This window comes from Phalacrocorax carbo, unplaced genomic scaffold, assembly GCF_963921805.1.
Source record: "Phalacrocorax carbo unplaced genomic scaffold, bPhaCar2.1 SCAFFOLD_77, whole genome shotgun sequence".
NCBI lineage: Eukaryota > Metazoa > Chordata > Aves > Suliformes > Phalacrocoracidae > Phalacrocorax > Phalacrocorax carbo.
The window spans coordinates 411,821-439,496 of NW_026990305.1; the positions used below are offsets into that span (position 1 = coordinate 411,821).

The 27,676-nt window shown below is 52.4% G+C and overlaps 2 long non-coding RNA genes across 4 annotated transcripts in view; both read left to right on the forward strand.

Moving 5' to 3' along the window:
* LOC135310991 (uncharacterized) overlaps window positions 1–3,516 on the forward strand; it is a 54,080-nt gene extending 50,564 nt beyond the window's left edge. The window contains exons 11-12 of the long non-coding RNA XR_010370901.1: window positions 2,922–3,280; window positions 3,372–3,516. This is a non-coding gene — a long non-coding RNA (uncharacterized LOC135310991). The remainder of the gene's footprint in view (window positions 1–2,921; window positions 3,281–3,371) is intronic.
* A 20,923-nt stretch (window positions 3,517–24,439) lies between these two features.
* Window positions 24,440–26,229, forward strand: LOC135310992 (uncharacterized). 3 transcript variants are annotated; one of them, XR_010370904.1, is made up of 5 exons: window positions 24,440–24,469; window positions 25,505–25,664; window positions 25,886–25,954; window positions 26,044–26,099; window positions 26,185–26,229. It is a non-coding gene; the product is annotated as an uncharacterized LOC135310992 (long non-coding RNA). The 3 variants fall into 3 exon arrangements; XR_010370903.1 differs by lacking the exon at window positions 24,440–24,469 and adding an exon at window positions 24,751–24,899; XR_010370902.1 differs by lacking the exon at window positions 24,440–24,469 and having other exon boundaries at window positions 25,372–25,664.
* The last annotated feature ends 1,447 nt before the right edge of the window (window positions 26,230–27,676 follow it).

Below are 27,676 nucleotides of genomic sequence, written 5' to 3' on the forward strand. Positions count from 1 at the left end.
TTCTTGTCGCTTTTCTTGTCTTTCTCCATCTTGCTCTGTCAGCTTTCTGCCCCTAGTCTTCATTCCTCCCTCGCTGTCGTGCTGCCTGCCCCAGGTTCTTTGTGTGTTTCCAGCCTGCTCCTCATCGTTCTTTCTTGGTCTCTGTCCTGCTCTTCCCACTTTCTGCTGCCTCTCTTCCCCTCTCTCTGCTGCTTTTATCTCCACCTCTGTCAGGCTCCCTGTCCTTCTCTGGCTGTCCTGTTCCCTGCCTTGTGCCTTCTCACTACATGCACACACCCCCCCCGCCCCGTCCAGCCGCATGCCGCTTTTCTCTTCTCTCTTCCTACTGTCCTGTGCCCTGCTCCTCACCTTTGGTGGCCTCCCCCTCTGCCCAGCAGCCCGTCGCTCCAGGAGCCAGGCAATGGACGGTCCGCTCCCTGCCAAACGAGGACAAGCGTGTGCCGTGGTTTAGCCCCAGCTGGCAACTCTGCACCAGGGAGCTGCTTGCTCACTCCACCCTCAGTGGGCTGGGGGAGAGAGCTGGAAGGGTAAAAGTGAGAAAAATCATGGGTGTTTAATAGGTAGAGCAACAGCTGTGCGTGAAAGCAAAGCAAGGAATTAATTCACTCCTCCTTTTCGGTGGGCAGGTGTTGAGCCTTCTCTGGGAAAGCAGGGCTCTGTCAAGTGTAATGGTTACTTAGGGAGTGAAATGCCGTAGCCCCTAAGGACTCCCCCTTCTTCCCCAGCTGCATGTACTCAGCGTGATGTCAAATGGTATTGAATATCCCTTTGGTCAGTTAGCTGGGAAAGCTTTCCCAGCTGTGTCCTCTCCCAGCTTACTTGCTGGTGGGGCACTGAGAGAACCAGAAGAGGCTCTGACTGTGGAAGCAGTGCTCAGCACATCTCTACATTGTTAACGCTGTTTTGAACATAAATCCAAAACTTATCCTTTCCTAGCTACTATGGAGAAAATGAGCACTATCCTAGCCAAAACCAGCTCCGTGCGGCTCTGGCAATGGCGGCCGAGGTGGCCTGGGGGCAGGGGGAGCTTTGGGGACCCTGAGCCACGAATCGCTCCTGGGACTTGTTACATGCGCGCTGCCTGCACAAACACCTGCCCTCTCCTTTGCCCTCGGGGCTGCGTTTGCGCTCCCTTTGCGTGGGGCAAGGGGCTGTGATGGAGCCCGGGGAGGAGGTGGTGCACTGTGGGGGTGAGGGGAGGGGGCCCCCCGTTGCTGCTGCGCCTCAGCTGTGGGCGGGGTCTGGATGGAGGAGCCCCAGGTGCGGGCAGTGGGGCTGCCGGTGCCGGCTCCTACCTGGAAAAGGGGTGGTGCCCTGCTCCGGGGGGCCAGTGCGAGCCGAGGGCGGGACGGGGCGGAGCTGTGGCCGAGCGTCAGCGGGCTGCGAGTGTAGCGAGGGAGGAGGTGAGCGGGGGCTGGGTGGGGGGCCGCTGCGTGCCGGGTCAAGCCCCGAGGAGGGCTGCGGCGGGGCAGCGGCGGGTCGGAGCGGGCGGTGGGGAGAGCGAGGCTGTGCTGAGGGCTCGGTGGGGCTTCCGGGTGGATCGGCGGGAGGGACGGTGCCCCGCAGGGTGAGAGAGCGGGGAGGGCGGGCTCGCGGCGTGCCGGGAGCTGTAGTCCTTGTGGCGCGCGGCCGCCGGCCCTGTCACGTGGTTCGCCGGGGCGCGGCGGGAGGCGCGGTGTTCCGGCGCTCGGGTGCCGGGCGGCCGTGCCGCGTACGGACCGCGAGGTGCATTTTTGGGGTTGGATTCGTGTTGATTTCTGGGGGCTTCCAGGTGCGGCCGCTCCCCGAGAAGCGGTGAGTTCCCCGAGAGCTGACAGAAGGGAGGAGGATGATGCTCTTTTCCCCTGCCCAGGACGCCTAAGATGGCCGCCTCCCCGGCTCACCGGAGCTCCCCCTCAGCCTCCCCTGGCCCGCCTTGCCCGCGCGCCTGCCCCCCCCGCCCCGCGCGCTTGCCCCCCCTCCCTCGCCCCGCGCGCCTGCCCCCCCCACCCCCCTCCCCCGCGCGCCTGCCCCCCCTCCGGCGCCTGCCCCCCCCCCACCCCCTCGCCCCGCGCGCCTGCCCCCCCTCCGGCGCCTGCGCCCCACCGTCGCCCCTCGCGCCTGCCCCCCCTCCGGCGCCTGCCCCCCCCACCCCGTCGCCCCGCGCGCCTGCCCCCCCTCCGGCGCCTGCCCCCCCTCCGGCGCCTGCCCCCCCCCCACCCCCTCGCCCCGCGCGCCTGCCCCCCCTCCGGCGCCTGCCCCCCCCCCACCCCCTCGCCCCGCGCGCCTGCCCCCCCCTCCGGCGCCTGCCCCCCCCCACCCCCTCGCGCCTGCCCCCCCTCCGGCGCCTGCCCCCCCCACCCCATCGCGCCTGCCCCCCCTCCGGCGCCTGCCCCCCCCCACCCCCTCGCGCCTGCCCCCCCTCCGGCGCCTGCCCCCCCCCACCCCCTCGCCCTGCGCTTGGCCCCCCTCCGGCGCCTGCCCCCCCCCCCACCCCCTCGCCCCGCGCGCCTGCCCCCCTTCCGGCGCCTGCCCCCCCCCCCACCCCCTCACCCCGCGCGCCTGCCCCCCCTCCGGCGCCTGCCCCCCCCTCCGGCGCCTGCCCCCCCCCCCCCGCGCACCTGCCCCTGCCCCCCCTCCGGCGCCTGCCCCTTCCCCCCCTCCCCGCGCGCCTGCCCCCCCCCCGCCCTCGCCCCACGCGCCTGCCCGCAGCCCCGGCACCTCTCCTGAAGCGTGCTGCGTAGGCCTAGGCCGTCCCCAGGCCCTGTCGTGAAGGCAGCGAGCCGGCCCTCAAGCGCACTGGATTCCCCCTCGGCGCAGGGGCCCTTAGCACTAGCGCAGGGAAGGAGCGGGGGGTCCAGAAGCCCCCTGCGCAAGGAGAGGCTTTGGCCAGGGTCGATCGACGGTAATGATGGTCGCTCTTTCTTCTTTCCCTCTCCCAGAGACCTTGCTGCGGACGTGGTTGTCTGTCCTTCCCCCGGGGATGCCGTTGACTGTGGCCGTCTCAGGCTCGCGTGGCTTCTCTCTGCCCGGCCTCGCCGTCCTCGCAGCGCGGGGCTCAAAAGGGATAGACAAAGCCCTTCCCGGCTGTGGACAGGACCTGCCTCAGCTGAAGCTGGAGACACCAACGAAAGGTAAAGAAGAAGAAATTGAAGGCGCTCTGGCTGACAGCTGCCTTCCTGCCGCAGGCAAGAGAGAGCCTGTCCCTGCAGGTGAGGGAGGAAGGATCCCCCTTCGTAGTCCGCAGCGGGCCAGGCCACCGACGTGCACCGCAGGGTCTGTACGCGTAACCCGGAGTTCGGTACGGGCGTGTAGTGCACGAGCGAGCTAGGCCACGTGCCTAGGAAGCCTCATCTTGTAAGAGCTGTAAGACACCCATGTATTCTCTTTAGGTGGAGGATGGCCTAGAGTCTGGAGCTGCAGAAGAGGCAGGGAGGAGAGAAGGGGAAACAAGCATCTGAACGGCTAAATTGTGCCAGCAGCGCTGAGAGCGAGAGTCACGGTGAGTCCTGGGCCACTGGGGCCCCATTGCCTCTCTTGTGCATCCTGGGCCCTCCCTGTCTCTCCCCTGGCCCCCTCTCTTTCCTTACCTGCTGCAAAATTTTTTTTTTTGCGCTCCCCTCTTTTCAGTCCTCCCTCTCTCTGTCCTGTAGCCTGTGGCTACTTTTTCTTTCTCTCCCTCTCTCTCCCTGGCTCTGGCTCTGTTTTTTTGTATTCCTCCTGCTCTGTCCTGTAGCCTGTCGGTATTTTGTCTTTCTCTGGCTCTCTTGGTGTGACTCCCTGTGTTACTGAAAAACGTGGTAAAATTGGAAACAACTCTGTAACTCCAATTTAGTATTAAAGAGCAGGCATTCTTTATTCACGGCGCCAGATGCACGGGGGATCGCTCCTCCTAACGTGCGTACCTCACGCACCTTTCCCCTACAATTTATAGCTCAAAATTTTACGTAGTCAGACATATTCATTATTGTCCTGTCTACTGATTGGTACAAACTTGCTCTTTCCTTATGTAAATTACTGCGCAGGCTCGGTTGTCCTCTTCTGAGTAGGTGGTGTTACTTGAGTCGGTGGTGGTCCGTGAGTCGGTGGTCGCGATCTTCCCCCTGCCGGAATTACCTTTTACCTTCTTGGCTCTTAATCTTGCCAGTCTTGGCTAGTTTTCTCAGTCCGCTACACGAAACCGCGTTTTGTCATCCTTTTCTGACAGAAGCACATTGCCTATTGTTCTGTTCACATTAATGATTACCTAGGGACTAAAATGCAGATCAACAGATACACTGATTCGTACGCTCCATGTTCCCATAGTGTAACAACGTCTCTGGTTGATTGATTTCATCGCTTTGGTTACACTTGTTCCTGTTGTTCTGTTTCTTCTTTTTTGGCTTTGTGTGATCCTGTTTTTCTCTGCCTCTCGCTTTTCCCAGCTCCCCGTCCCTCACTTTTAATGCCCGTTATCCTTCACCAACTCACTCTTCCTTGGTTCCCGTCCCCGTTTCTGAATTCCTCCTGCTTTGCCACGTAGCCCGTGACATTTTCTTAATCTCTCTGTCTGCCTCAACGCTCCCCCCGCGCTTTTTATTCGTCTTCTCTGCTCTGTACCCTGCTACTGTTCTTGCCTTTCTGAGTTCTTCTCTGTCCAGCTCCCTTTCCCTATTCTTGAATTCTTGCTCTTCCTGCACCCGCCGCTGTTCCCTGTGATCTCCATCTCCCTCTGTCCAGCTCCCTGTCCCTAGGTTTTAATTCCTGCCTCTGCCCGCCGTAGCCCGTCTAGATTTTTCTCTCGGCCCCTCTCTGTCCGGCTCCCTCTCTCTGTGTTCTAATTCCACGTTCTCTGTCACGTAGACCCGTGCTGTTTGTTTGTCCTCATCTCTCTCTGTCCAGCTCCTTGCTGCTATGATTTATTGCCCAATTTCCTCCCTCTCTGTCTTGCTAGCCCATTGCTGTTGGTTTGTTTTCACTTGTTTCTTCGTTTGTCTCTGTCTGCCTCCCAGTGCCTGATCTTTAATTCCTCCTTCCCCCTAGGCCGCTGTTCCTTTTTTCCATACTACATTGTGTTCTCTTTGGCCTCTTTCTCATTCCTCGGTTCCCTCCTCGCTGCCCTGTGGCCCGTCCCCATTTTATTGTTGCCTCTCTCTCCCTCTCTCTGGCTTCTTGCCCCTGTTTTTTAAATTCCTCCCTCTCTTCCCTGGTGGCCGTGTGATCTTTAGCCTTTCTCCGTCTCTTTCTGCCCAGCTCTCTGTGTCTATTCATTAATTCTTCCCTCTCTGCCCTGTAGCCTGTAGCTTTTGTCCTTTCTGGCTTCCCCATGTCCCTATTTTAGAATTGGTTCTCTCTTCTTTCTGTACGCATTGCGATTCCTGTTGCTCTCCGTCTCCCTTTTGGTGTATTTTCTTTTTCCTCTGGCTCCCTGTCCCTAATTGTTAATTCCCTCCCTGCTCATGCTCTGTACCACATAGCCCCGTGGTTCGTTTTGTGGTGTTCCCTCCCCCGCCCCTTCCCTCTGTCGTTGGCTGTCTCGGCTCCCTGTCCCTGTGGCTTCTTTCTTCCCTCTCTGCCCTGTTTTTGTCGCTTTTCTTGTCTTTCTCCATCTTGCTCTGTCAGCTTTCTGCCCCTATTCTTCATTCCTCCCTCGCTGTCGTGCTGCCTGCCCCAGGTTCTTTGTGTGTTTCCAGCCTGCTCCTCATCGTTCTTTCTTGGTCTCTGTCCTGCTCTTCCCACTTTCTGCTGCCTCTCTTCCCCTCTCTCTGCTGCTTTTATCTCCACCTCTGACAGGCTCCCTCTCTGTGTTCTAATTCCACGTTCTCTGTCACGTAGACCCGTGCTGTTTGTTTGTCCTCATCTCTCTCTGTCCAGCTCCTTGCTGCTATGATTTATTGCCCAATTTCCTCCCTCTCTGTCTTGCTAGCCCATTGCTGTTGGTTTGTTTTCACTTGTTTCTTCGTTTGTCTCTGTCTGCCTCCCAGTGCCTGATCTTTAATTCCTCCTTCCCCCTAGGCCGCTGTTCCTTTTTTCCATACTACATTGTGTTCTCTTTGGCCTCTTTCTCATTCCTCGGTTCCCTCCTCGCTGCCCTGTGGCCCGTCCCCATTTTATTGTTGCCTCTCTCTCCCTCTCTCTGGCTTCTTGCCCCTGTTTTTTAAATTCCTCCCTCTCTTCCCTGGTGGCCGTGTGATCTTTAGCCTTTCTCCGTCTCTTTCTGCCCAGCTCTCTGTGTCTATTCGTTAATTCTTCCCTCTCTGCCCTGTAGCCTGTAGCTTTTGTCCTTTCTGGCTTCCCCATGTCCCTATTTTAGAATTGTTTCTCTCTCTTCTTTCTGTACGCATTGCGATTCCTTTTGCTCTCCGTCTCCCTTTTGGTGTATTTTCTTTTTCCTCTGGCTCCCTGTCCCTAATTGTTAATTCTCTCCCTGCTCATGCTCTGTACCACGTAGCCCCGTCGTTCGTTTTGTGGTGTTCCCTCCCCGGCCCCTTCCCTCTGTCGTTGGCTGTCTCGGCTCCCTGTCCCTGTGGCTTCTTTCTTCCCTCTCTGCCCTGTTCTTGTCGCTTTTCTTGTCTTTCTCCATCTTGCTCTGTCAGCTTTCTGCCCCTAGTCTTCATTCCTCCCTCGCTGTCGTGCTGCCTGCCCCAGGTTCTTTGTGTGTTTCCAGCCTGCTCCTCATCGTTCTTTCTTGGTCTCTGTCCTGCTCTTCCCTCTTTCTGCTGCCTCTCTTCCCCTCTCTGCTGCTTTTATCTCCACCTCTGACAGGCTCCCTCTCTGTGTTCTAATTCCACGTTCTCTGTCACGTAGACCCGTGCTGTTTGTTTGTCCTCATCTCTCTCTGTCCAGCTCCTTGCTGCTATGATTTATTGCCCAATTTCCTCCCTCTCTGTCTTGCTAGCCCATTGCTGTTGGTTTGTTTTCACTTGTTTCTTCGTTTGTCTCTGTCTGCCTCCCAGTGCCTGATCTTTAATTCCTCCTTCCCCCTAGGCCGCTGTTCCTTTTTTCCATACTACATTGTGTTCTCTTTGGCCTCTTTCTCATTCCTCGGTTCCCTCCTCGCTGCCCTGTGGCCCGTCCCCATTTTATTGTTGCCTCTCTCTCCCTCTCTCTGGCTTCTTGCCCCTGTTTTTTAAATTCCTCCCTCTCTTCCCTGGTGGCCGTGTGATCTTTAGCCTTTCTCCGTCTCTTTCTGCCCAGCTCTCTGTGTCTATTCATTAATTCTTCCCTCTCTGCCCTGTAGCCTGTAGCTTTTGTCCTTTCTGGCTTCCCCATGTCCCTATTTTAGAATTGTTTCTCTCTTCTTTCTGTACGCATTGCGATTCCTGTTGCTCTCCGTCTCCCTTTTGGTGTATTTTCTTTTTCCTCTGGCTCCCTGTCCCTAATTGTTAATTCCCTCCCTGCTCATGCTCTGTACCACGTAGCCCCATGGTTCGTTTTGTGGTGTTCCCTCCCCGGCCCCTTCCCTCTGTCGTTGGCTGTCTAGGCTCCCTGTCCCTGTGGCTTCTTTCTTCCCTCTCTGCCCTGTTCTTGTCGCTTTTCTTGTCTTTCTCCATCTTGCTCTGTCAGCTTTCTGCCCCTATTCTTCATTCCTCCCTCGCTGTCGTGCTGCCTGCCCCAGGTTCTTTGTGTGTTTCCAGCCTGCTCCTCATCGTTCTTTCTTGGTCTCTGTCCTGCTCTTCCCACTTTCTGCTGCCTCTCTTCCCCTCTCTGCTGCTTTTATCTCCACCTCTGACAGGCTCCCTCTCTGTGTTCTAATTCCACGTTCTCTGTCACGTAGACCCGTGCTGTTTGTTTGTCCTCATCTCTCTCTGTCCAGCTCCTTGCTGCTATGATTTATTGCCCAATTTCCTCCCTCTCTGTCTTGCTAGCCCATTGCTGTTGGTTTGTTTTCACTTGTTTCTTCGTTTGTCTCTGTCTGCCTCCCAGTGCCTGATCTTTAATTCCTCCTTCCCCCTAGGCCGCTGTTCCTTTTTTCCATACTACATTGTGTTCTCTTTGGCCTCTTTCTCATTCCTCGGTTCCCTCCTCGCTGCCCTGTGGCCCGTCCCCATTTTATTGTTGCATCTCTCTCCCTCTCTCTGGCTTCTTGCCCCTGTTTTTTAAATTCCTCCCTCTCTTCCCTGGTGGCCGTGTGATCTTTAGCCTTTCTCCGTCTCTTTCTGCCCAGCTCTCTGTGTCTATTCGTTAATTCTTCCCTCTCTGCCCTGTAGCCTGTAGCTTTTGTCCTTTCTGGCTTCCCCATGTCCCTATTTTAGAATTGGTTCTCTCTTCTTTCTGTACGCATTGCGATTCCTTTTGCTCTCCGTCTCCCTTTTGGTGTATTTTCTTTTTCCTCTGGCTCCCTGTCCCTAATTGTTAATTCTCTCCCTGCTCATGCTCTGTACCACATAGCCCCGTGGTTCGTTTTGTGGTGTTCCCTCCCCCGCCCCTTCCCTCTGTCGTTGGCTGTCTCGGCTCCCTGTCCCTGTGGCTTCTTTCTTCCCTCTCTGCCCTGTTCTTGTCGCTTTTCTTGTCTTTCTCCATCTTGCTCTGTCAGCTTTCTGCCCCTAGTCTTCATTCCTCCCTCGCTGTCGTGCTGCCTGCCCCAGGTTCTTTGTGTGTTTCCAGCCTGCTCCTCATCGTTCTTTCTTGGTCTCTGTCCTGCTCTTCCCACTTTCTGCTCCCTCTCTTCCCCTCTCTCTGCTGCTTTTATCTCCACCTCTGACAGGCTCCCTCTCTGTGTTCTAATTCCACGTTCTCTGTCACGTAGACCCGTGCTGTTTGTTTGTCCTCATCTCTCTCTGTCCAGCTCCTTGCTGCTATGATTTATTGCCCAATTTCCTCCCTCTCTGTCTTGCTAGCCCATTGCTGTTGGTTTGTTTTCACTTGTTTCTTCGTTTGTCTCTGTCTGCCTCCCAGTGCCTGATCTTTAATTCCTCCTTCCCCCTAGGCCGCTGTTCCTTTTTTCCATACTACATTGTGTTCTCTTTGGCCTCTTTCTCATTCCTCGGTTCCCTCCTCGCTGCCCTGTGGCCCGTCCCCATTTTATTGTTGCCTCTCTCTCCCTCTCTCTGGCTTCTTGCCCCTGTTTTTTAAATTCCTCCCTCTCTTCCCTGGTGGCCGTGTGATCTTTAGCCTTTCTCCGTCTCTTTCTGCCCAGCTCTCTGTGTCTATTCGTTAATTCTTCCCTCTCTGCCCTGTAGCCTGTAGCTTTTGTCCTTTCTGGCTTCCCCATGTCCCTATTTTAGAATTGTTTCTCTCTCTTCTTTCTGTATGCATTGCGATTCCTTTTGCTCTCCGTCTCCCTTTTGGTGTATTTTCTTTTTCCTCTGGCTCCCTGTCCCTAATTGTTAATTCTCTCCCTGCTCATGCTCTGTACCACGTAGCCCCATGGTTCGTTTTGTGGTGTTCCCTCCCCGGCCCCTTCCCTCTGTCGTTGGCTGTCTCGGCTCCCTGTCCCTGTGGCTTCTTTCTTCCCTCTCTGCCCTGTTCTTGTCGCTTTTCTTGTCTTTCTCCATCTTGCTCTGTCAGCTTTCTGCCCCTAGTCTTCATTCCTCCCTCGCTGTCGTGCTGCCTGCCCCAGGTTCTTTGTGTGTTTCCAGCCTGCTCCTCATCGTTCTTTCTTGGTCTCTGTCCTGCTCTTCCCTCTTTCTGCTGCCTCTCTTCCCCTCTCTGCTGCTTTTATCTCCACCTCTGACAGGCTCCCTCTCTGTGTTCTAATTCCACGTTCTCTGTCACGTAGACCCGTGCTGTTTGTTTGTCCTCATCTCTCTCTGTCCAGCTCCTTGCTGCTATGATTTATTGCCCAATTTCCTCCCTCTCTGTCTTGCTAGCCCATTGCTGTTGGTTTGTTTTCACTTGTTTCTTCGTTTGTCTCTGTCTGCTTCCCAGTGCCTGATCTTTAATTCCTCCTTCCCCCTAGGCCGCTGTTCCTTTTTTCCATACTACATTGTGTTCTCTTTGGCCTCTTTCTCATTCCTCGGTTCCCTCCTCGCTGCCCTGTGGCCCGTCCCCATTTTATTGTTGCCTCTCTCTCCCTCTCTCTGGCTTCTTGCCCCTGTTTTTTAAATTCCTCCCTCTCTTCCCTGGTGGCCGTGTGATCTTTAGCCTTTCTCCGTCTCTTTCTGCCCAGCTCTCTGTGTCTATTCATTAATTCTTCCCTCTCTGCCCTGTAGCCTGTAGCTTTTGTCCTTTCTGGCTTCCCCATGTCCCTATTTTAGAATTGGTTCTCTCTTCTTTCTGTACGCATTGCGATTCCTTTTGCTCTCCGTCTCCCTTTTGGTGTATTTTCTTTTTCCTCTGGCTCCCTGTCCCTAATTGTTAATTCTCTCCCTGCTCATGCTCTGTACCACATAGCCCCGTGGTTCGTTTTGTGGTGTTCCCTCCCCCGCCCCTTCCCTCTGTCGTTGGCTGTCTCGGCTCCCTGTCCCTGTGGCTTCTTTCTTCCCTCTCTGCCCTGTTCTTGTCGCTTTTCTTGTCTTTCTCCATCTTGCTCTGTCAGCTTTCTGCCCCTAGTCTTCATTCCTCCCTCGCTGTCGTGCTGCCTGCCCCAGGTTCTTTGTGTGTTTCCAGCCTGCTCCTCATCGTTCTTTCTTGGTCTCTGTCCTGCTCTTCCCACTTTCTGCTGCCTCTCTTCCCCTCTCTCTGCTGCTTTTATCTCCACCTCTGACAGGCTCCCTCTCTGTGTTCTAATTCCACGTTCTCTGTCACGTAGACCCGTGCTGTTTGTTTGTCCTCATCTCTCTCTGTCCAGCTCCTTGCTGCTATGATTTATTGCCCAATTTCCTCCCTCTCTGTCTTGCTAGCCCATTGCTGTTGGTTTGTTTTCACTTGTTTCTTCGTTTGTCTCTGTCTGCCTCCCAGTGCCTGATCTTTAATTCCTCCTTCCCCCTAGGCCGCTGTTCCTTTTTTCCATACTACATTGTGTTCTCTTTGGCCTCTTTCTCATTCCTCGGTTCCCTCCTCGCTGCCCTGTGGCCCGTCCCCATTTTATTGTTGCCTCTCTCTCCCTCTCTCTGGCTTCTTGCCCCTGTTTTTTAAATTCCTCCCTCTCTTCCCTGGTGGCCGTGTGATCTTTAGCCTTTCTCCGTCTCTTTCTGCCCAGCTCTCTGTGTCTATTCGTTAATTCTTCCCTCTCTGCCCTGTAGCCTGTAGCTTTTGTCCTTTCTGGCTTCCCCATGTCCCTATTTTAGAATTGTTTCTCTCTCTTCTTTCTGTACGCATTGCGATTCCTTTTGCTCTCCGTCTCCCTTTTGGTGTATTTTCTTTTTCCTCTGGCTCCCTGTCCCTAATTGTTAATTCTCTCCCTGCTCATGCTCTGTACCACGTAGCCCCATGGTTCGTTTTGTGGTGTTCCCTCCCCGGCCCCTTCCCTCTGTCGTTGGCTGTCTCGGCTCCCTGTCCCTGTGGCTTCTTTCTTCCCTCTCTGCCCTGTTCTTGTCGCTTTTCTTGTCTTTCTCCATCTTGCTCTGTCAGCTTTCTGCCCCTAGTCTTCATTCCTCCCTCGCTGTCGTGCTGCCTGCCCCAGGTTCTTTGTGTGTTTCCAGCCTGCTCCTCATCGTTCTTTCTTGGTCTCTGTCCTGCTCTTCCCTCTTTCTGCTGCCTCTCTTCCCCTCTCTGCTGCTTTTATCTCCACCTCTGACAGGCTCCCTCTCTGTGTTCTAATTCCACGTTCTCTGTCACGTAGACCCGTGCTGTTTGTTTGTCCTCATCTCTCTCTGTCCAGCTCCTTGCTGCTATGATTTATTGCCCAATTTCCTCCCTCTCTGTCTTGCTAGCCCATTGCTGTTGGTTTGTTTTCACTTGTTTCTTCGTTTGTCTCTGTCTGCCTCCCAGTGCCTGATCTTTAATTCCTCCTTCCCCCTAGGCCGCTGTTCCTTTTTTCCATACTACATTGTGTTCTCTTTGGCCTCTTTCTCATTCCTCGGTTCCCTCCTCGCTGCCCTGTGGCCCGTCCCCATTTTATTGTTGCCTCTCTCTCCCTCTCTCTGGCTTCTTGCCCCTGTTTTTTAAATTCCTCCCTCTCTTCCCTGGTGGCCGTGTGATCTTTAGCCTTTCTCCGTCTCTTTCTGCCCAGCTCTCTGTGTCTATTCATTAATTCTTCCCTCTCTGCCCTGTAGCCTGTAGCTTTTGTCCTTTCTGGCTTCCCCATGTCCCTATTTTAGAATTGGTTCTCTCTTCTTTCTGTACGCATTGCGATTCCTGTTGCTCTCCGTCTCCCTTTTGGTGTATTTTCTTTTTCCTCTGGCTCCCTGTCCCTAATTGTTAATTCCCTCCCTGCTCATGCTCTGTACCACGTAGCCCCATGGTTCGTTTTGTGGTTTTCCCTCCCCGGCCCCTTCCCTCTGTCGTTGGCTGTCTAGGCTCCCTGTCCCTGTGGCTTCTTTCTTCCCTCTCTGCCCTGTTCTTGTCGCTTTTCTTGTCTTTCTCCATCTTGCTCTGTCAGCTTTCTGCCCCTATTCTTCATTCCTCCCTCGCTGTCGTGCTGCCTGCCCCAGGTTCTTTGTGTGTTTCCAGCCTGCTCCTCATCGTTCTTTCTTGGTCTCTGTCCTGCTCTTCCCACTTTCTGCTGCCTCTCTTCCCCTCTCTGCTGCTTTTATCTCCACCTCTGACAGGCTCCCTCTCTGTGTTCTAATTCCACGTTCTCTGTCACGTAGACCCGTGCTGTTTGTTTGTCCTCATCTCTCTCTGTCCAGCTCCTTGCTGCTATGATTTATTGCCCAATTTCCTCCCTCTCTGTCTTGCTAGCCCATTGCTGTTGGTTTGTTTTCACTTGTTTCTTCGTTTGTCTCTGTCTGCCTCCCAGTGCCTGATCTTTAATTCCTCCTTCCCCCTAGGCCGCTGTTCCTTTTTTCCATACTACATTGTGTTCTCTTTGGCCTCTTTCTCATTCCTCGGTTCCCTCCTCGCTGCCCTGTGGCCCGTCCCCATTTTATTGTTGCCTCTCTCTCCCTCTCTCTGGCTTCTTGCCCCTGTTTTTTAAATTCCTCCCTCTCTTCCCTGGTGGCCGTGTGATCTTTAGCCTTTCTCCGTCTCTTTCTGCCCAGCTCTCTGTGTCTATTCGTTAATTCTTCCCTCTCTGCCCTGTAGCCTGTAGCTTTTGTCCTTTCTGGCTTCCCCATGTCCCTATTTTAGAATTGGTTCTCTCTTCTTTCTGTACGCATTGCGATTCCTGTTGCTCTCCGTCTCCCTTTTGGTGTATTTTCTTTTTCCTCTGGCTCCCTGTCCCTAATTGTTAATTCCCTCCCTGCTCATGCTCTGTACCACGTAGCCCCGTCGTTCGTTTTGTGGTTTTCCCTCCCCGGCCCCTTCCCTCTGTCGTTGGCTGTCTCGGCTCCCTGTCCCTGTGGCTTCTTTCTTCCCTCTCTGCCCTGTTCTTGTCGCTTTTCTTGTCTTTCTCCATCTTGCTCTGTCAGCTTTCTGCCCCTAGTCTTCATTCCTCCCTCGCTGTCGTGCTGCCTGCCCCAGGTTCTTTGTGTGTTTCCAGCCTGCTCCTCATCGTTCTTTCTTGGTCTCTGTCCTGCTCTTCCCACTTTCTGCTGCCTCTCTTCCCCTCTCTGCTGCTTTTATCTCCACCTCTGACAGGCTCCCTCTCTGTGTTCTAATTCCACGTTCTCTGTCACGTAGACCCGTGCTGTTTGTTTGTCCTCATCTCTCTCTGTCCAGCTCCTTGCTGCTATGATTTATTGCCCAATTTCCTCCCTCTCTGTCTTGCTAGCCCATTGCTGTTGGTTTGTTTTCACTTGTTTCTTCGTTTGTCTCTGTCTGCCTCCCAGTGCCTGATCTTTAATTCCTCCTTCCCCCTAGGCCGCTGTTCCTTTTTTCCATACTACATTGTGTTCTCTTTGGCCTCTTTCTCATTCCTCGGTTCCCTCCTCGCTGCCCTGTGGCCCGTCCCCATTTTATTGTTGCCTCTCTCTCCCTCTCTCTGGCTTCTTGCCCCTGTTTTTTAAATTCCTCCCTCTCTTCCCTGGTGGCCGTGTGATCTTTAGCCTTTCTCCGTCTCTTTCTGCCCAGCTCTCTGTGTCTATTCGTTAATTCTTCCCTCTCTGCCCTGTAGCCTGTAGCTTTTGTCCTTTCTGGCTTCCCCATGTCCCTATTTTAGAATTGTTTCTCTCTCTTCTTTCTGTACGCATTGCGATTCCTGTTGCTCTCCGTCTCCCTTTTGGTGTATTTTCTTTTTCCTCTGGCTCCCTGTCCCTAATTGTTAATTCCCTCCCTGCTCATGCTCTGTACCACGTAGCCCCGTGGTTCGTTTTGTGGTTTTCCCTCCCCGGCCCCTTCCCTCTGTCGTTGGCTGTCTAGGCTCCCTGTCCCTGTGGCTTCTTTCTTCCCTCTCTGCCCTGTTCTTGTCGCTTTTCTTGTCTTTCTCCATCTTGCTCTGTCAGCTTTCTGCCCCTATTCTTCATTCCTCCCTCGCTGTCGTGCTGCCTGCCCCAGGTTCTTTGTGTGTTTCCAGCCTGCTCCTCATCGTTCTTTCTTGGTCTCTGTCCTGCTCTTCCCTCTTTCTGCTCCCTCTCTTCCCCTCTCTGCTGCTTTTATCTCCACCTCTGACAGGCTCCCTCTCTGTGTTCTAATTCCACGTTCTCTGTCACGTAGACCCGTGCTGTTTGTTTGTCCTCATCTCTCTCTGTCCAGCTCCTTGCTGCTATGATTTATTGCCCAATTTCCTCCCTCTCTGTCTTGCTAGCCCATTGCTGTTGGTTTGTTTTCACTTGTTTCTTCGTTTGTCTCTGTCTGCCTCCCAGTGCCTGATCTTTAATTCCTCCTTCCCCCTAGGCCGCTGTTCCTTTTTTCCATACTACATTGTGTTCTCTTTGGCCTCTTTCTCATTCCTCGGTTCCCTCCTCGCTGCCCTGTGGCCCGTCCCCATTTTATTGTTGCCTCTCTCTCCCTCTCTCTGGCTTCTTGCCCCTGTTTTTTAAATTCCTCCCTCTCTTCCCTGGTGGCCGTGTGATCTTTAGCCTTTCTCCGTCTCTTTCTGCCCAGCTCTCTGTGTCTATTCGTTAATTCTTCCCTCTCTGCCCTGTAGCCTGTAGCTTTTGTCCTTTCTGGCTTCCCCATGTCCCTATTTTAGAATTGGTTCTCTCTTCTTTCTGTACGCATTGCGATTCCTTTTGCTCTCCGTCTCCCTTTTGGTGTATTTTCTTTTTCCTCTGGCTCCCTGTCCCTAATTGTTAATTCCCTCCCTGCTCATGCTCTGTACCACGTAGCCCCGTCGTTCGTTTTGTGGTTTTCCCTCCCCGGCCCCTTCCCTCTGTCGTTGGCTGTCTCGGCTCCCTGTCCCCGTGGCTTCATTCTTCCCTTTCTGCCCTGTTCTTGTCGCTTGTCTTGTCTTTCTCCATCGCGCTCGGTCCAGCTTCCTGCCCCTATTCTTCTTTCCTCCCTCGCTGTCGTGCTGCCTGCCCCAGGTTCTTTGTGCGTCTCCAGCCTGCTCCTCTTCCTTCTTTGTTGGTCTGTGTCCTGCTCTTCCCCCCTCTTTCTGCTGCCTCTCTTCCCCTCTCTCTACTGCTTTTATCTCCACCTCAGTCAGGCTCCCTGTCCTTCTCTGGCCGTCCTGTTCCCTGCCTCATGCTTTCTCACTACACGTACACACGTCCCCCCCGCCCCATCCAGCCGCATGCCACTTTTCTCTTCTCTCTTCCTACTGTCCTGTGCCCTGCTCCTTATCTTTGGTGGCCTCCCCCTCTGCCCAGCAGCCTGCTGCTCCAGGAGCCAGGCGACCGACGGTCCGCTCCCGGCCAAACCAGGACAAGCGCGTGCCGTGGTTTAGCCCCAGCTGGCAACTCTGCACCAGGGAGTTGCTTGCTCACTCCACCCGCTATGCTTTTCCCAGTCTCTGTCTGCCTCCTTGCCTGTCCCTGCCTCTGTCTCCTTTTCGGGCTGCACAGTTCTCCAAAGCTTTTTGGTCTTCTGCCAATACTGCCCTGCACCCCGTCGCCTTCTATGTGGCCTTCCTATACCTCTCCTTTTCTGGCTCCACACCTGCTATTATTTCTTTCTTCCCTATTACTTGTAAAAATTGCATTTCCAGGTCTGCCTCTACCCAGCGACCTATCTCCATTGAAGTGACTCCCTCTGCTCTGCCCCGGTTTGCTCTTCCTACGTCCTTTCTCTGTGGCCATCTATCCATCTCCCTCTCTTGATATTTCACTTCTACCCATGTGGCCAGAACCCCGTTGATTTCTACATTTGTGCTGTCTGTCTACGTTGATTTCCACATCCACGTTTGTTTCTTCCTGCCTGTCCTCAACTAAATCACTTTTTCAGTTTTGTTTGTCTTCACTGATTTAGTTTGCGGACCTTATTTCTTACTTTTTCCTGTCTGTCCCTTACCCCATTGCTTTTAAAATTCTCTTTCTAGGTTTAGTTTTACGAAGCTGCCAATCCCTAATTTTAAGGGTTATTTGTTGTCCGTGCACCCCATTGCTTTTAAAATATTTTATCAAGGTCACTGTTTATTTTTTTAATAGACCTAAGGTTGGAAGAGACCTGTGATATCATTGAGTCCAGTCATCAACCCCATACTACCATGGCTCCTAAAGCACGTCCTCAAGTGCCACGTGTACGCATCTTTCTAACGCCTCCAGGGAGGGCAACTGCACCACCTCTCTGGGCAGCCTGTTCCAATACCTGATGACTCTTCAGGTAAAGAAATTTTTCCTAATACCCTATCTGATCATTCCCTGATGGAACTCGACACCATTTCCTCTTGTCCAATCGCTAGCTCATTGGGAAAAGAAACCTACACCCAGTTCACTACAACCTCCTTTGAGCCTTCTCTTCTGCAGATTTAAACCACCCCAGTTCCCTCAGCCGCTCTTCATAAGGCTTGTTTTCCAGACCCTTCCCCAAGCTTTGTTGCCCTTCTCTGGACATACTCCAACTACTCAATGTCCTTTTTGTACTGAAGGGCCCAAAAGGGAACACGATACTCAAGGTACGGCCTCACCAGTGCCAAGTCAGGGGTACAATCACTTCCCTACTCCTGCTGGCCACACTATTTTTGATACAAGGCAGGACCCCATCGGCCTCCTTCCCAACCCAGGCGGACTGCTGCCTCACGTTCAGCCGGCTGTCAACTGGCACCCCCGGGTCCTTCTCTGCCACACAGTTTTCCAGCCGCTATTCCCCAAGCCTATTGCATCGGGTCGTTGTGACCCGAGCACGGGACCTGGCACTCAGCCTTGTTAATTCTCATAGAACTGATGTCAGGCCATGGGTCCAGCCTGTCCAGATCCCTCTGCAGAGCCTTCCTACCCTCAGACAGATGAACACTCCCGGCCAACTTGGTATCATCTGCAAACTTACTGAAGGCACACTGTCCCCTCATTCAGATCATTGATAAAGACATGGAACAAGACTAGTCCTAAAGTTGACCCCTGGGGAACAGCGCTCATGACCAGCCACAAATTTGATTTAACTTCTTTCACCACTACTCTTGGGGCTCAGCCATCCAGCTAGTTTTGTACTCAGCAAAGAGTACACCTGTCCAAGCTAGGAACCACCAGCTTCTCCAGCAAAATGCTGTGGGAGACAGTGTCAAAGGCTTTACTGAAGTACAGGTAGATAACATCCACGGCCCTTCCCTCATCCACTGGGTGGGTCACCTGGTCATAGAAGGAGACTGGGTTGGTCAGGCAGAACCTGCCTTTCAAGAACCTGTGGTGTCTGGGCCTGATCCCCTGGTCATCCTGTACATGCCTGGTGAATGCACTGAAGGTGACCCATTACTACCCTGGTGATAAACAGCCAGTCTACTAGAGACTGAGGCCAAGAAGGCATCAAGTACCTCAGTCTATTCCTCAGTGGCAGCATTCCCCACCCCGGCCCCAGTAGAGGATGGAGATTCTCTTTGGCTCTCTTTCTGCTGTTAGCATATGTGTAAAAGCATGTTTTGTCATCTCTAACAACAGTGGCCAGTTGAGTTCTAGCTGGGCTTTTGCCTTCCTGGTTTGCTCTCCGATTGGCATAACAAGCTCTGTGTTCTGTTCTTGACTTGCCTACCCAGTCTTCAAAAGCAGTAAACTCTCCTTTCCCCTCACCCCCCACCGAGCCACCACAAAAGCTCTCTGTTCAGCCAGGCCTGTCATCTTCCTGCCCGTTTGTCTTACTACACACGGGGACAACCTGGTTCTGTACCTTCCAGATTTCCTTCTTGAACGTCCAGCCTTCCAGGACCCCTTAGCCCTTCAGGACTTCCTCCCAAGGAACCCTTTTAACCAGCGTCCCGAAGAGTCCAAAGCCTGCCCTCCGCAAGTCCACGGTATAGATTTTGCCAGCCCCCCTTCCTTATTTTGCCAGGCATCAGGAATTCCATCAGGGTGCAGTCGCTAGGCACAAAATGGCTTCCAACCCCCACATCTCCCACCAGTTCTTCTGTTTCCAAAGAGCAGGTCAGTCGAGGCACCTCCCCAGTAGGCTCATTTACCAGCTGCATCAGGAAGTTACCTTCCACGTGCTCCACGAACCTCCTAGACAGTTTCCTCTGCTGCGTTTTCTTTCCAGCAGACATCTGGTAAGTTCAAGTGCCCTGTGAAAATAAGGGGTAGCAATTGGGAGAGTTCTGCCAGCTGCCTGTAGAATTCTTCAGCTACTTCTTCATTACAGTCAGGTGGTCTACAGCAGACCCCCAGCTGGATACCTGCCTCGTTGGCCTTTCCCCTCATCCTTACCCATAAGCCATCAACCTCATCCTCCCAATCATTGAGCTCTCTACAGCCAAAACAGTACGTAACATACAGAGCCACCCCACCACATCTCCTTCCTTGCCTAACCTTTCGTAAGAGATTAGAGCCATCCGTCACAGCACTGGAATCATACGAGGCATCCCACCGCATGTGGTGAGAAACCGTACTAGGAGCAGCTAAAGTCACTTGGTTTATTAAGCCTAGAGACAGGGAGACCTCATCTCCCCTCTGCAGCTTCCTCACAAGGGGTGGAGGGGGTGCCAATCATTTTTCTCCGGTGACCAACAATAGGACCTGAGGGAACGGCAGGAGGATGGGCCAGGGGAGGTTTAGGGTGGGTATTAGGAAAAGGTTTTTCACTCAGAGGGCCACAGAACATGGAACAGGCTCCCCAGGGAAGCAGGCACAACGCCAAGCCTGACAATAATCAAGCAGCACTAGGGCAACACCATTGGAGGCGTGGGGTGAATTTTGGGTTGTCCTGTGCAGGGAAAGGAGTTGGACTCTAATCCTCGTGGGTCCCTTCTGACCCAGAATGTTCTATGATTCTGCGATGTCTACGACGGCAAGAAAACCAAAGCTATCCCGCTGCACAACAGCTTCTATCTCCCGGCTTACGGCATCCGTGCTGCGTGCACCAGGATAGACACGCTCAAGCTGGGATATCGATTTCACCCTCGAGCTCGGCACGCCGCCCCTAGGCTCTTCTTTAGCGAGCCTGGCTATATCCCTTCCCCTCCAAGTCTCCCTTAAAGCCGCCTCCCCGAGCCCTGCAAATTCCCAAGGAAGAATGCTTTTCCCCCTTTGAGATAGCGGAACTCCTTATTCAATCCCTTTTAATTTTTTTCCATTGGTACCGTAACCACCCTTGCTTTTATCGTGTTCTCTTTGTGTACTATTATCACCTTTGCTGTGGTCACTTGTTCATTTTCAGCATTTTCCTTAGCACCATCACTTTTTAAATTTTATGTCTGTGTTTTAATTCTGTTACTATTTTTTAGTTATTATTGTCTCTTAATCCCTTGGCTTTTAAAGTTTTCTCCTTTTGTCTCTTTCGCTGGTGTTACTTCTCAATTATTTTTCTTTTTCATAGCGCTCTCGCTTTTTACATTTCCTTTTCATGTCTTTTTTGGGGTCGCTGTCCCTATTTCATAAGATTGTCTTTATTTCCTAATACTCACTGCTTGCTAAGCATTCTTTCTACAGCAACCTCCGTTCCCTTTGCTGTCTTTGCAAAATTATTTCTCGTCTCTCTCTAGCGCCCTCGCTTTTTCCATTTTCTTTCTACCTCTCTTCTAGGTTACCGTCTCTGTTTTAATTTTTTTCTTTTATTTCCCTATAAGCCCTTCCTTGTTAAATGTTATTTGTAAGTTAACTCTCATTCCTTTGGAAGTTTTAAAAAATTATTTCTTCTCTTTCACTAATGACCTTGCTTTTTCCACTTTCTACATTTCCATTTTACTTGACCTTTGCTATTTTTAAATCTTTTGCCTCATTTCTTGAATTGTATTTGCCTCTAAAATTTTGTATAATTTTATCTGGTGTCTTTATGTTTTAGAGTTATTTCTTGTCTTTAGTAGCAGTACCTTTGCTTTTATAATATTTTTCTATTTTTCATCCCTATTATTAATAGTTTGCTCTCGGTTTCCCTAATCCCCGTCATTTTTCAGATTTCTTCCTTTAGCCAGTGTCCTGTGCTTATTTTGCTCTGTTTTCTTTAAAGTATATGTCTTCCCTTAACACCATCACTTTACCAGTTTTCTTTATCCATCTCTGTTTGCTGTCCCTATGGGTTAAATTTTATCTTTATTTCCATAATCCCCCTTGCTTTTTAAACCTTTTCTATGCCAATTTTAACCCCCTTTGCTGTCTTATTTTAAAATTACTTCTTCTCTTCCCTTAGTGTCACAGATTTAAAAATTTGCTTTCTCTTTTAGATTGCGGTCCCTGTTTATTTTTGCCCTTCCCATTCCTAATGTCTTGCTTCCTAAGTGTTCTGTCTACTGTTATTCCCTTTGCTGTTTCTCAGAATTATTTCTTATCTTTCATTAGTACCGCTGCATTTTAACTTTCTTTTCGCTCCCGTTTCAGTTTGCTGTCTCTGTCTTTTCATTTTTCTCTTTGTTTTTTTAACATCCCTCAGTGTTTAATTTTTTTTTTCTACATCTCCAATTCAATTGCCCTTGGGTATTTATGTTTTTCCCTATTTCTTTACTATCAGTTTTTAACCTTTCTGCCTCATGTTATCCATTGGCTGTATTAGCACTTGAATCATTTCTTGTCTTTTGTTAGTGTCACAGCTTTTTAAATTTCTTCTTTTACCTCATCGTCCTTTTACCTCACCGTCTTAGACGTTCCCCAGCGGCACATTGTTGTCACAATCGCACCTCTCCCGAGACATCTGTTCCCAAAAAAGAGCAATCTTTTTCTTTTCTATGCCATCTAGGATGCCTCCCGAGACCTTCCCTGTGCTCCACAGTATTTTGGTAGCATTTACTCTCCTTTTCAATCTCTTACCCCGCGAGCCTTTCGTGACCCCTCCGCTCCCAGTCGCCGTGCGTCCAGAGAGCCCCTTTGCGTCCCACAACCCTGTTTTAGCTCAGTAGCGGACTTTGGTCTTCCCTTGTTATCTCTGAACCCAGTCTTCGGGTTTGCTTGTGCCTCGGAGCACTCTTAGCATACCGTCTGCTGACTACGGTACCTCCAGCCGGTCCCCGGCTCCTGAGGAGATCTGTAATTTGGTCACACCCCTCCAGACCGTATCCTCATTTCCCAGAGCATTCTTTTGTCTCTGCGCCTCATCCGGGACCCCTCAGGGCGCCGCAACACCTACCGGTCCCTTTGAGGTCGCATTCTGCGCGCTTTTAGCTTTGCCGCGGCACTCGCACCCCTCTCTCACCATCTGAAGATTTCCCGAGTCTGTATATGCTGCGCACAGCAGTCATTCTGTCCTTTCTTCTTCCCGTTTGTGCCTCCATTTGTTCCCTGGCTTTCTCACGTTGCGTTTACTGAGCTCAGATGCCCTCTGGATGTAATTGTCACATCCCCAAATATTTTTCTGTCTCTCTGCCTTCCTCAGGACATCTTCTATCCTAGTCACGGTCCTTTCCTAGACTTCCCTCAGGCTCCCGCTCCAAGGGTTCTTTGGTGTCTCGGGCTCCCTCGGCACTCCTCTGCTCCGTTTGCTGAGTTCCCGTGAGACATCCCCTATAGCCCAGGACTCTGTTCTAGCTCAGAAGGGCACTCTGCACCCCTCTTTACCCTCCAGCTCTATTCCTGAGTCGGTATCTGTTACCCCGATCCCCATTTTGTTTTCTCAATTCTTTGCCGCCCCCCTGTTCCGGCTCCCCCGAGAATATCTGTTAGTTTGGTGAATTCCCTTTTGAGCTTCCTGCATTCTCACCACTGCTTTAGTTTCTCTGGTCCATTAGAAACTATTTCTATCCCTGTGACAACGCCTCTTGTTCTGCCAGAACCTTTCCTAAAGCCATCTTTGTACTCTGCAGTAATTAATTTGTTTTCTGTCTTATTGTATGTTTCTCTTTGGTATCTGGTACCCCAAAAATGTCTACGGGTGGCTCTGATCTTCTCTCGAGGTTCTCGGAGAATCAATAGCGTGGATCTATTTTTAGCAACACACGTCTCAATGAGTTTTTATTGCACTTCCCCATTTATTCTTTATTTAGCTGCTTATATGCTCATTAGGACTCTTCATATAACTTTTGATACCATTCCTGTATTTCCCTTTCGTAATTTTTGTCCTTTGAGACTGCTATCAATCTCTTAAGGAAATCAGTCAGAGAGTGTCAAAATTACTCTGAATTATCAGTGATTTATACAAAATAATTTTGTTTGAACCAGAGATTTAATTCACTTTGCCATTCAGTCATAGCTAGACTATAGCTCTGCTAGTATGTAGATAGTATGTGTGGTTTTGCTAGAAGTGAACCATAACTGTATAACTCTTCTGTTTTACAGAAAAGTAAAACATGCAACTAACGGTCATAATAGTGTTGTTATAATCCAGGAGCTGTTCCTCTCTATAAATTAGTAAGACATGGTTTTTCCCTGTATGCATCCCAAGAAAATGAAATGTAATTTCTTACCTGGCTACGTTGCTGCTGCAATACACGTAGGTGAAGAAAAACAAACGGTAGTATAATTGCAGTAAGAACCACTCTTTTAGTTTTCTTCCATGCTGTAAACATAAAGTACTTGAGAAAACTCCCTGCTGTTCCTTCAGCTGCCTTTATACCCTGTGGTGGTTCACCCCTCCCCTTTCCCAGGTGATTGTGGGAAGGGTGGTGGGCAGGGCCCGGGGTATATGAGCCACAGCCTCTGGTGAGGGAGCTCACTTTCCTCCTGGGTTTCTCCAGTGTGGGTGCTTTAGTGTTCGTGCACTTAATTGTAAGTTTTGAGCTGTTTAAATCTTTTGGATAGGTATGTTTTGATATTTAAAGAAATGCAGATGTTTGTGGGAGGTAAGGCTTTTAGAACTCGATAAGGGTTGGTGGCATTTAAATTTGAAAGATCATTTGTGTCTAAACTTATATGTTTTTCCTTATCTAATACTGCATTGGAGGTTCAGGTGTGGTAAGATGGCTTGATAGTATGCTGTTCTGTTATTTTTTTCTTTTTAGTTTTAAGTATGTTTCTTTTTATTATTGGAATTCTCAACTTTATTGAATCTTAAAATTATTTTCATTAACTCTCTTGTGTAATCTGGAAGGTGTCGACATTAACTGTTAAGGGTATTGATAAGATGCGGTAGGGGTTAGGGTGAGTGTTCCGTATGCTTTTACGTATGGGAATTTATATATGCTGTTTCTTTAGAAAAAGAAGAGCGATACAAGTGGATAGTTAATATCCATAGACTTCTGTAAAACCCTGCGTAGCCTTGTGCAGAGCCGAGAGCCAAAAGCAATGGGAAAGGTCAGTAACATTAGTAGTATTTTGTAGATGTTAAGGGGATGAATGTAGCTGGCAGCTAGAGTGCTAGCTGAGAGTACATCCTAACGGTCTTCAGGTTTGTACGTGTATAGGGTGTAATGCTTGAGTTACCGTATGTCTTTTAACGGCAGGTGGTAGTTGGGCTCTACATGGTATTCCTACGTGGGAGCAAAACCTATGGATCGGTTAAGCTATTGCTGTGCATCCAGGTGACTTCCACCATGTCCTTTTTTTCCAGAGGCGGCGGAGGAGTTGTTCAGGGTGACAGAGGAAAGCCGGGGAAATGCTGTAAGAAGGTAGGCCGGTGTGTGGTATATAGAAGGAAGATGTGACTGACGGCTGAATGAGTCTGCAGTGTGTTTTGGGGGGTTAGAAGGCGGTAGGAACGAGCCAAGTGTGAGCTGGACACGGGAGGGGAGTGGATCAAGGTGAGAGGTGATTGGTGTGCTGAAGTAGCGGTTCTTTCTGAGGTGTTGTGTTGATAGCGAAGGTAAAAGTGACCTGTGTTACTTGTGTGTTACAGGTGATGGGTGAGCCTCAAAGTGGCAGCTGGAACTGACAGAGGCTGGGCAGGCAAGCTGTCAAAGAAAAGATGTGTGAGAACGGGATTCGGCGTGGGTAGGTTGCTGTTGTGGGTAATACCGTAGCATGTATCTTCTTCCTTAAGTTCTTGCACATGCTCCATGTAGGCTTTGTGGGAGAGACACAGTGTGGTGATGAGACCTCAGCGAAGGCTACGGTAAGCGGTGATGGGTGGGCTGAAGCGTAGCGATTCGTCCCGAGGGGTCGCGTTGCAGGTGGTTGTGAGCAACATGCGTTTGGCTCTTGCAGGTGGTGGGCGAGCCGTATCTGAAGGATGGGCAGACCGAGACTCTCGGCCCCTTGAAAGCTAAGTTGAGGCAACGGTGCTGAGGAAGGGGTTGCGGGAGGGAGGGGTTTTAAAGATGGCGCAGCGGAGCGGGCTGTCCGGGAAGCGGTCCCCTTTGGGAGCAGGGAAAAGGAGCAGGTTCCTCTTCAATGTGACGGGAGCGTGTGCCGGGCAGGGCGGCTCCAGGCTGTGTGTGTTACTGTGCAGCGTGTGTGTTTTGTGTTGGGTGTCTCCGACCTTCCTCGGGTCTCGGTTGTTCTCTTTGTTCTTTAGGAGCCAGACAGGTGCCTCGGCAGCGTTACTAGGGCCCGGCGAGGCCCTAGTCGTGGGCTCGGCGCCCATCGGGCGCTTCTCTTCTGGCGTCGCAAGCTTCAGGCGTGGATTGTTTTGGCGTCTCGGACGGTCGTCTTGGGCGTCGTCGTTCCCGGCTGCGTGAGCGGCGCCGCTCTGTCGCTGTGAGTTTTTTGAGGACTGGCATTTCTTCCTCGCGTCCTTAGGCGGTTAGGTCTTGAAGCTGGGCTGCGTGCGCGTCTGTCGTCTCGGTTGTGAGAGGAAGCTCTTGTCACGGTCCGCGAAGCTGTTGGCGTTCTCTGGTGTTGCCGTAGGGCCTGCCGACGTCACCGTCGGGGTCCCGCAGGCGGTCTTGCCGGACGGGGGGTTCCGTCTGGGTGTCGTCGTTCTCTCCGAGAGCTGCCTCTCATCCTTCGGGGTCCGTTGCTTGTAGCGTTCTGCGTAGCGTTGTTCTGCGTTTGTCTTGGAGCCGCCCCGCCCGGGGATGTAGAGTCAGGGCGAGGTGGGTGGTGCTGGCATCTAGGGATGCGCCCAGGCTTTGCGGGGGTGGGGGAGGAGGGGAAGGAATTTTGCAGCCGTCTCGGATCGACTGGCTGTTGTCGGTGGGTGAGGGAAGTAATTCCTGTTGGGTTTTGTGGGCCCCCAGGGAACAACCGTAGGTGTCTGTGGGAGGGAGCTAGAGTCTTAGCCGAGCAGGTAGCATGTCAAGGGTGTTCTGGCTTGTCTGTGTGCTGGGCTTAATGTTTGATGTATTGTGCTCATGTTTAAGAGCCGCCCTAGTTGGGCTCTCGAGGGGTGTTCCTGCATGCGATTGAGACCTGTGTCGTGTTTCAGCTGTCGCCGTGCATGCAGGTGACTTGTTTGACATCGGTTTGGCAGGTGCCGAGGGAGGAGTCGTGCAGGGTGATGGAGGACGGCGCTGTCAGCAGGTGAGTTGGTGTGCGATGTATCTAGAGGGAAGATGCGGCTGTTGGCTCTATGAGCCCATTATGGTGTTTTTCTTTGGGCGCGTGCGAGGAGCCGAGCGGGATCCGGGCACAGGAGGGGAATCGCACAGGGCGAGCCGTGACGGGTGGGCTGAAGCGTAGCGATTCGTCCTGAGGGGTCGCGTTGCAGGTGTTTGTGAACAACATGCGTTTGGCTCTTGCAGGTGGTGGGCGAGCCTCAAGATGGCGACCGTATCTGATGGAGGCCAGGCAGGTGAGCTGTCGAGGAAAAGGTGCGTGTCTGAGATGGGGGGGTTGGTGCGGGTATCCTGAGACTCCCGCAGCACCTGAGCGGGTCCTTTTTTTGCTTGGGTTCCTGCAGGTGCCGCACGCAGGCTTCGGAGGGGAGACGCCGCATGGCGACGAGAGGTCCGAGAGGTGAGGGGCTTGAAGGCCAGGCTGTTGTCTGAGAGCAAGGTGTCGTACGGCCACCCAATTGAAGCGTTTGTCTTTGGCGTTGCAGGTTGTGCGCCGGCTGCCTTTGGGCCTGGATGCGCATTTGAGGTGAGCTGGGTCGCAGAGGGGAGGGGCGTGGGGCTGGTGTGGTTCGTTCTTCCTTTTTTGGCAGAGCGATGGTAACTTTGTGTATCCTGTGGTATCTCTAGGGGCTGCAGGGGGTGGCGTTCATCCTCGTCCGGAATGGGCACGGAGCAGCCGGGTGAGCGGAGCAGCTGGGCGCATCTGAGGTAGGCGGATGCAGCGGCCTAGGTCTTTGTAGAGCGATGGGATGCTGACTGACAGGGCTGTTGTGTGGGGCTTGTGATAGTTTTTGTTTTTCAGATGACGAAGAGGCAGCTGGTGACTGGAGGAGTGATGTGTGCTTGTCCTTCAGAAGGAAGGGAAGAGGGAGACTCTCGGCCCCTTGAAAGCTAAGTTGAGGCAACGGTGCTGGGGAAGGGGTTGGGGGAGCGAGGGGGGCACGGTTGGCTGTGGCAGGAAGGGGTTTTAAAGAGAGCGTAGGGGAGAGGGTTGTCTAGGAAGCGGTCCCCTTTGAGCAGGGGAATGGAGCGGGTTCCTCTGAAATATGACAGGAACGTGTGCCCTGGGCAGGGCGGTTCCAGGCTGTGCATGTTGTTGCGTAGTGCGTCTGTGTGTTTGGTGTTGGGTGTGTTTGACCTTCCTCGGGTCTCGGTTGTTCGTTCTTCCGTAGGATCGAGGCAGGTGCCTCGGCAGCGTTAGTAGGGCCCGGCGAGGCCCTAGTTGTGGGCACGGCGCCCATCGGGCGCTTCTCTTTTGGCGTCGCAAGCTTCCAGCGTGGATCGTTTTGGCGTCTCGGGTGGTTCTGGCCGGTGGTCTTGTGCTGCGCCGTTCCCAGCCGCATGAGTGGCTCTGCTCGCTAGCTGTCGCTTTTAGGGAGTGGCGCTTCTTCCTTGCATCTTCAGGGGCTGAGGTCTTGAAGGCGGGCTGCTTGTGCATCCATCTTGTCAGTTTTGAGAGGAAGCGCTTGTCCCCGCCCACGAAGGTCTCGTCGTTTTCTGCCGTGGCGCTAGGAGCACGCTAGGGTTCTGCGCGTGCTCTTCCCGGATGGAGGTTTTCTGTCTGTGCGTCGTCGCTCTCGCCGACCAACTTGGCTTGTTTTTTTAAGACGTGTTGTTGTTGGCGTTCTGTGTAGGGTTCGCCTGTGGTTGTGGTGTCTTGGCTTGGAGCTGCCCTGCCTGGGGGTGTAGAGTCAGGGTGAGGCGGCACAGAAGCCACAGCCTCTCATCGCTCATGTGTCAAAGTGCCTTGCTTCTTTGGGGGAAAAGATGTGTGGCCCTTTTAGATCGAGCGGCCGTTGTCAGTGGGTGAGAAGAAGAATTCCCATGGTGTTTTGTGGCCTCCCAGGGGATGACGGTAGCTGTCTGGGAGAGGGAGCTCCTGCTTCAGCGGAGCAGAGAGCATCTCAGGGGCATTCCGGCTTGGATGTGGGTCGGGTGTAATGCTTGGTTTACGGTGTTTAGATGGCAGAGCAGGCC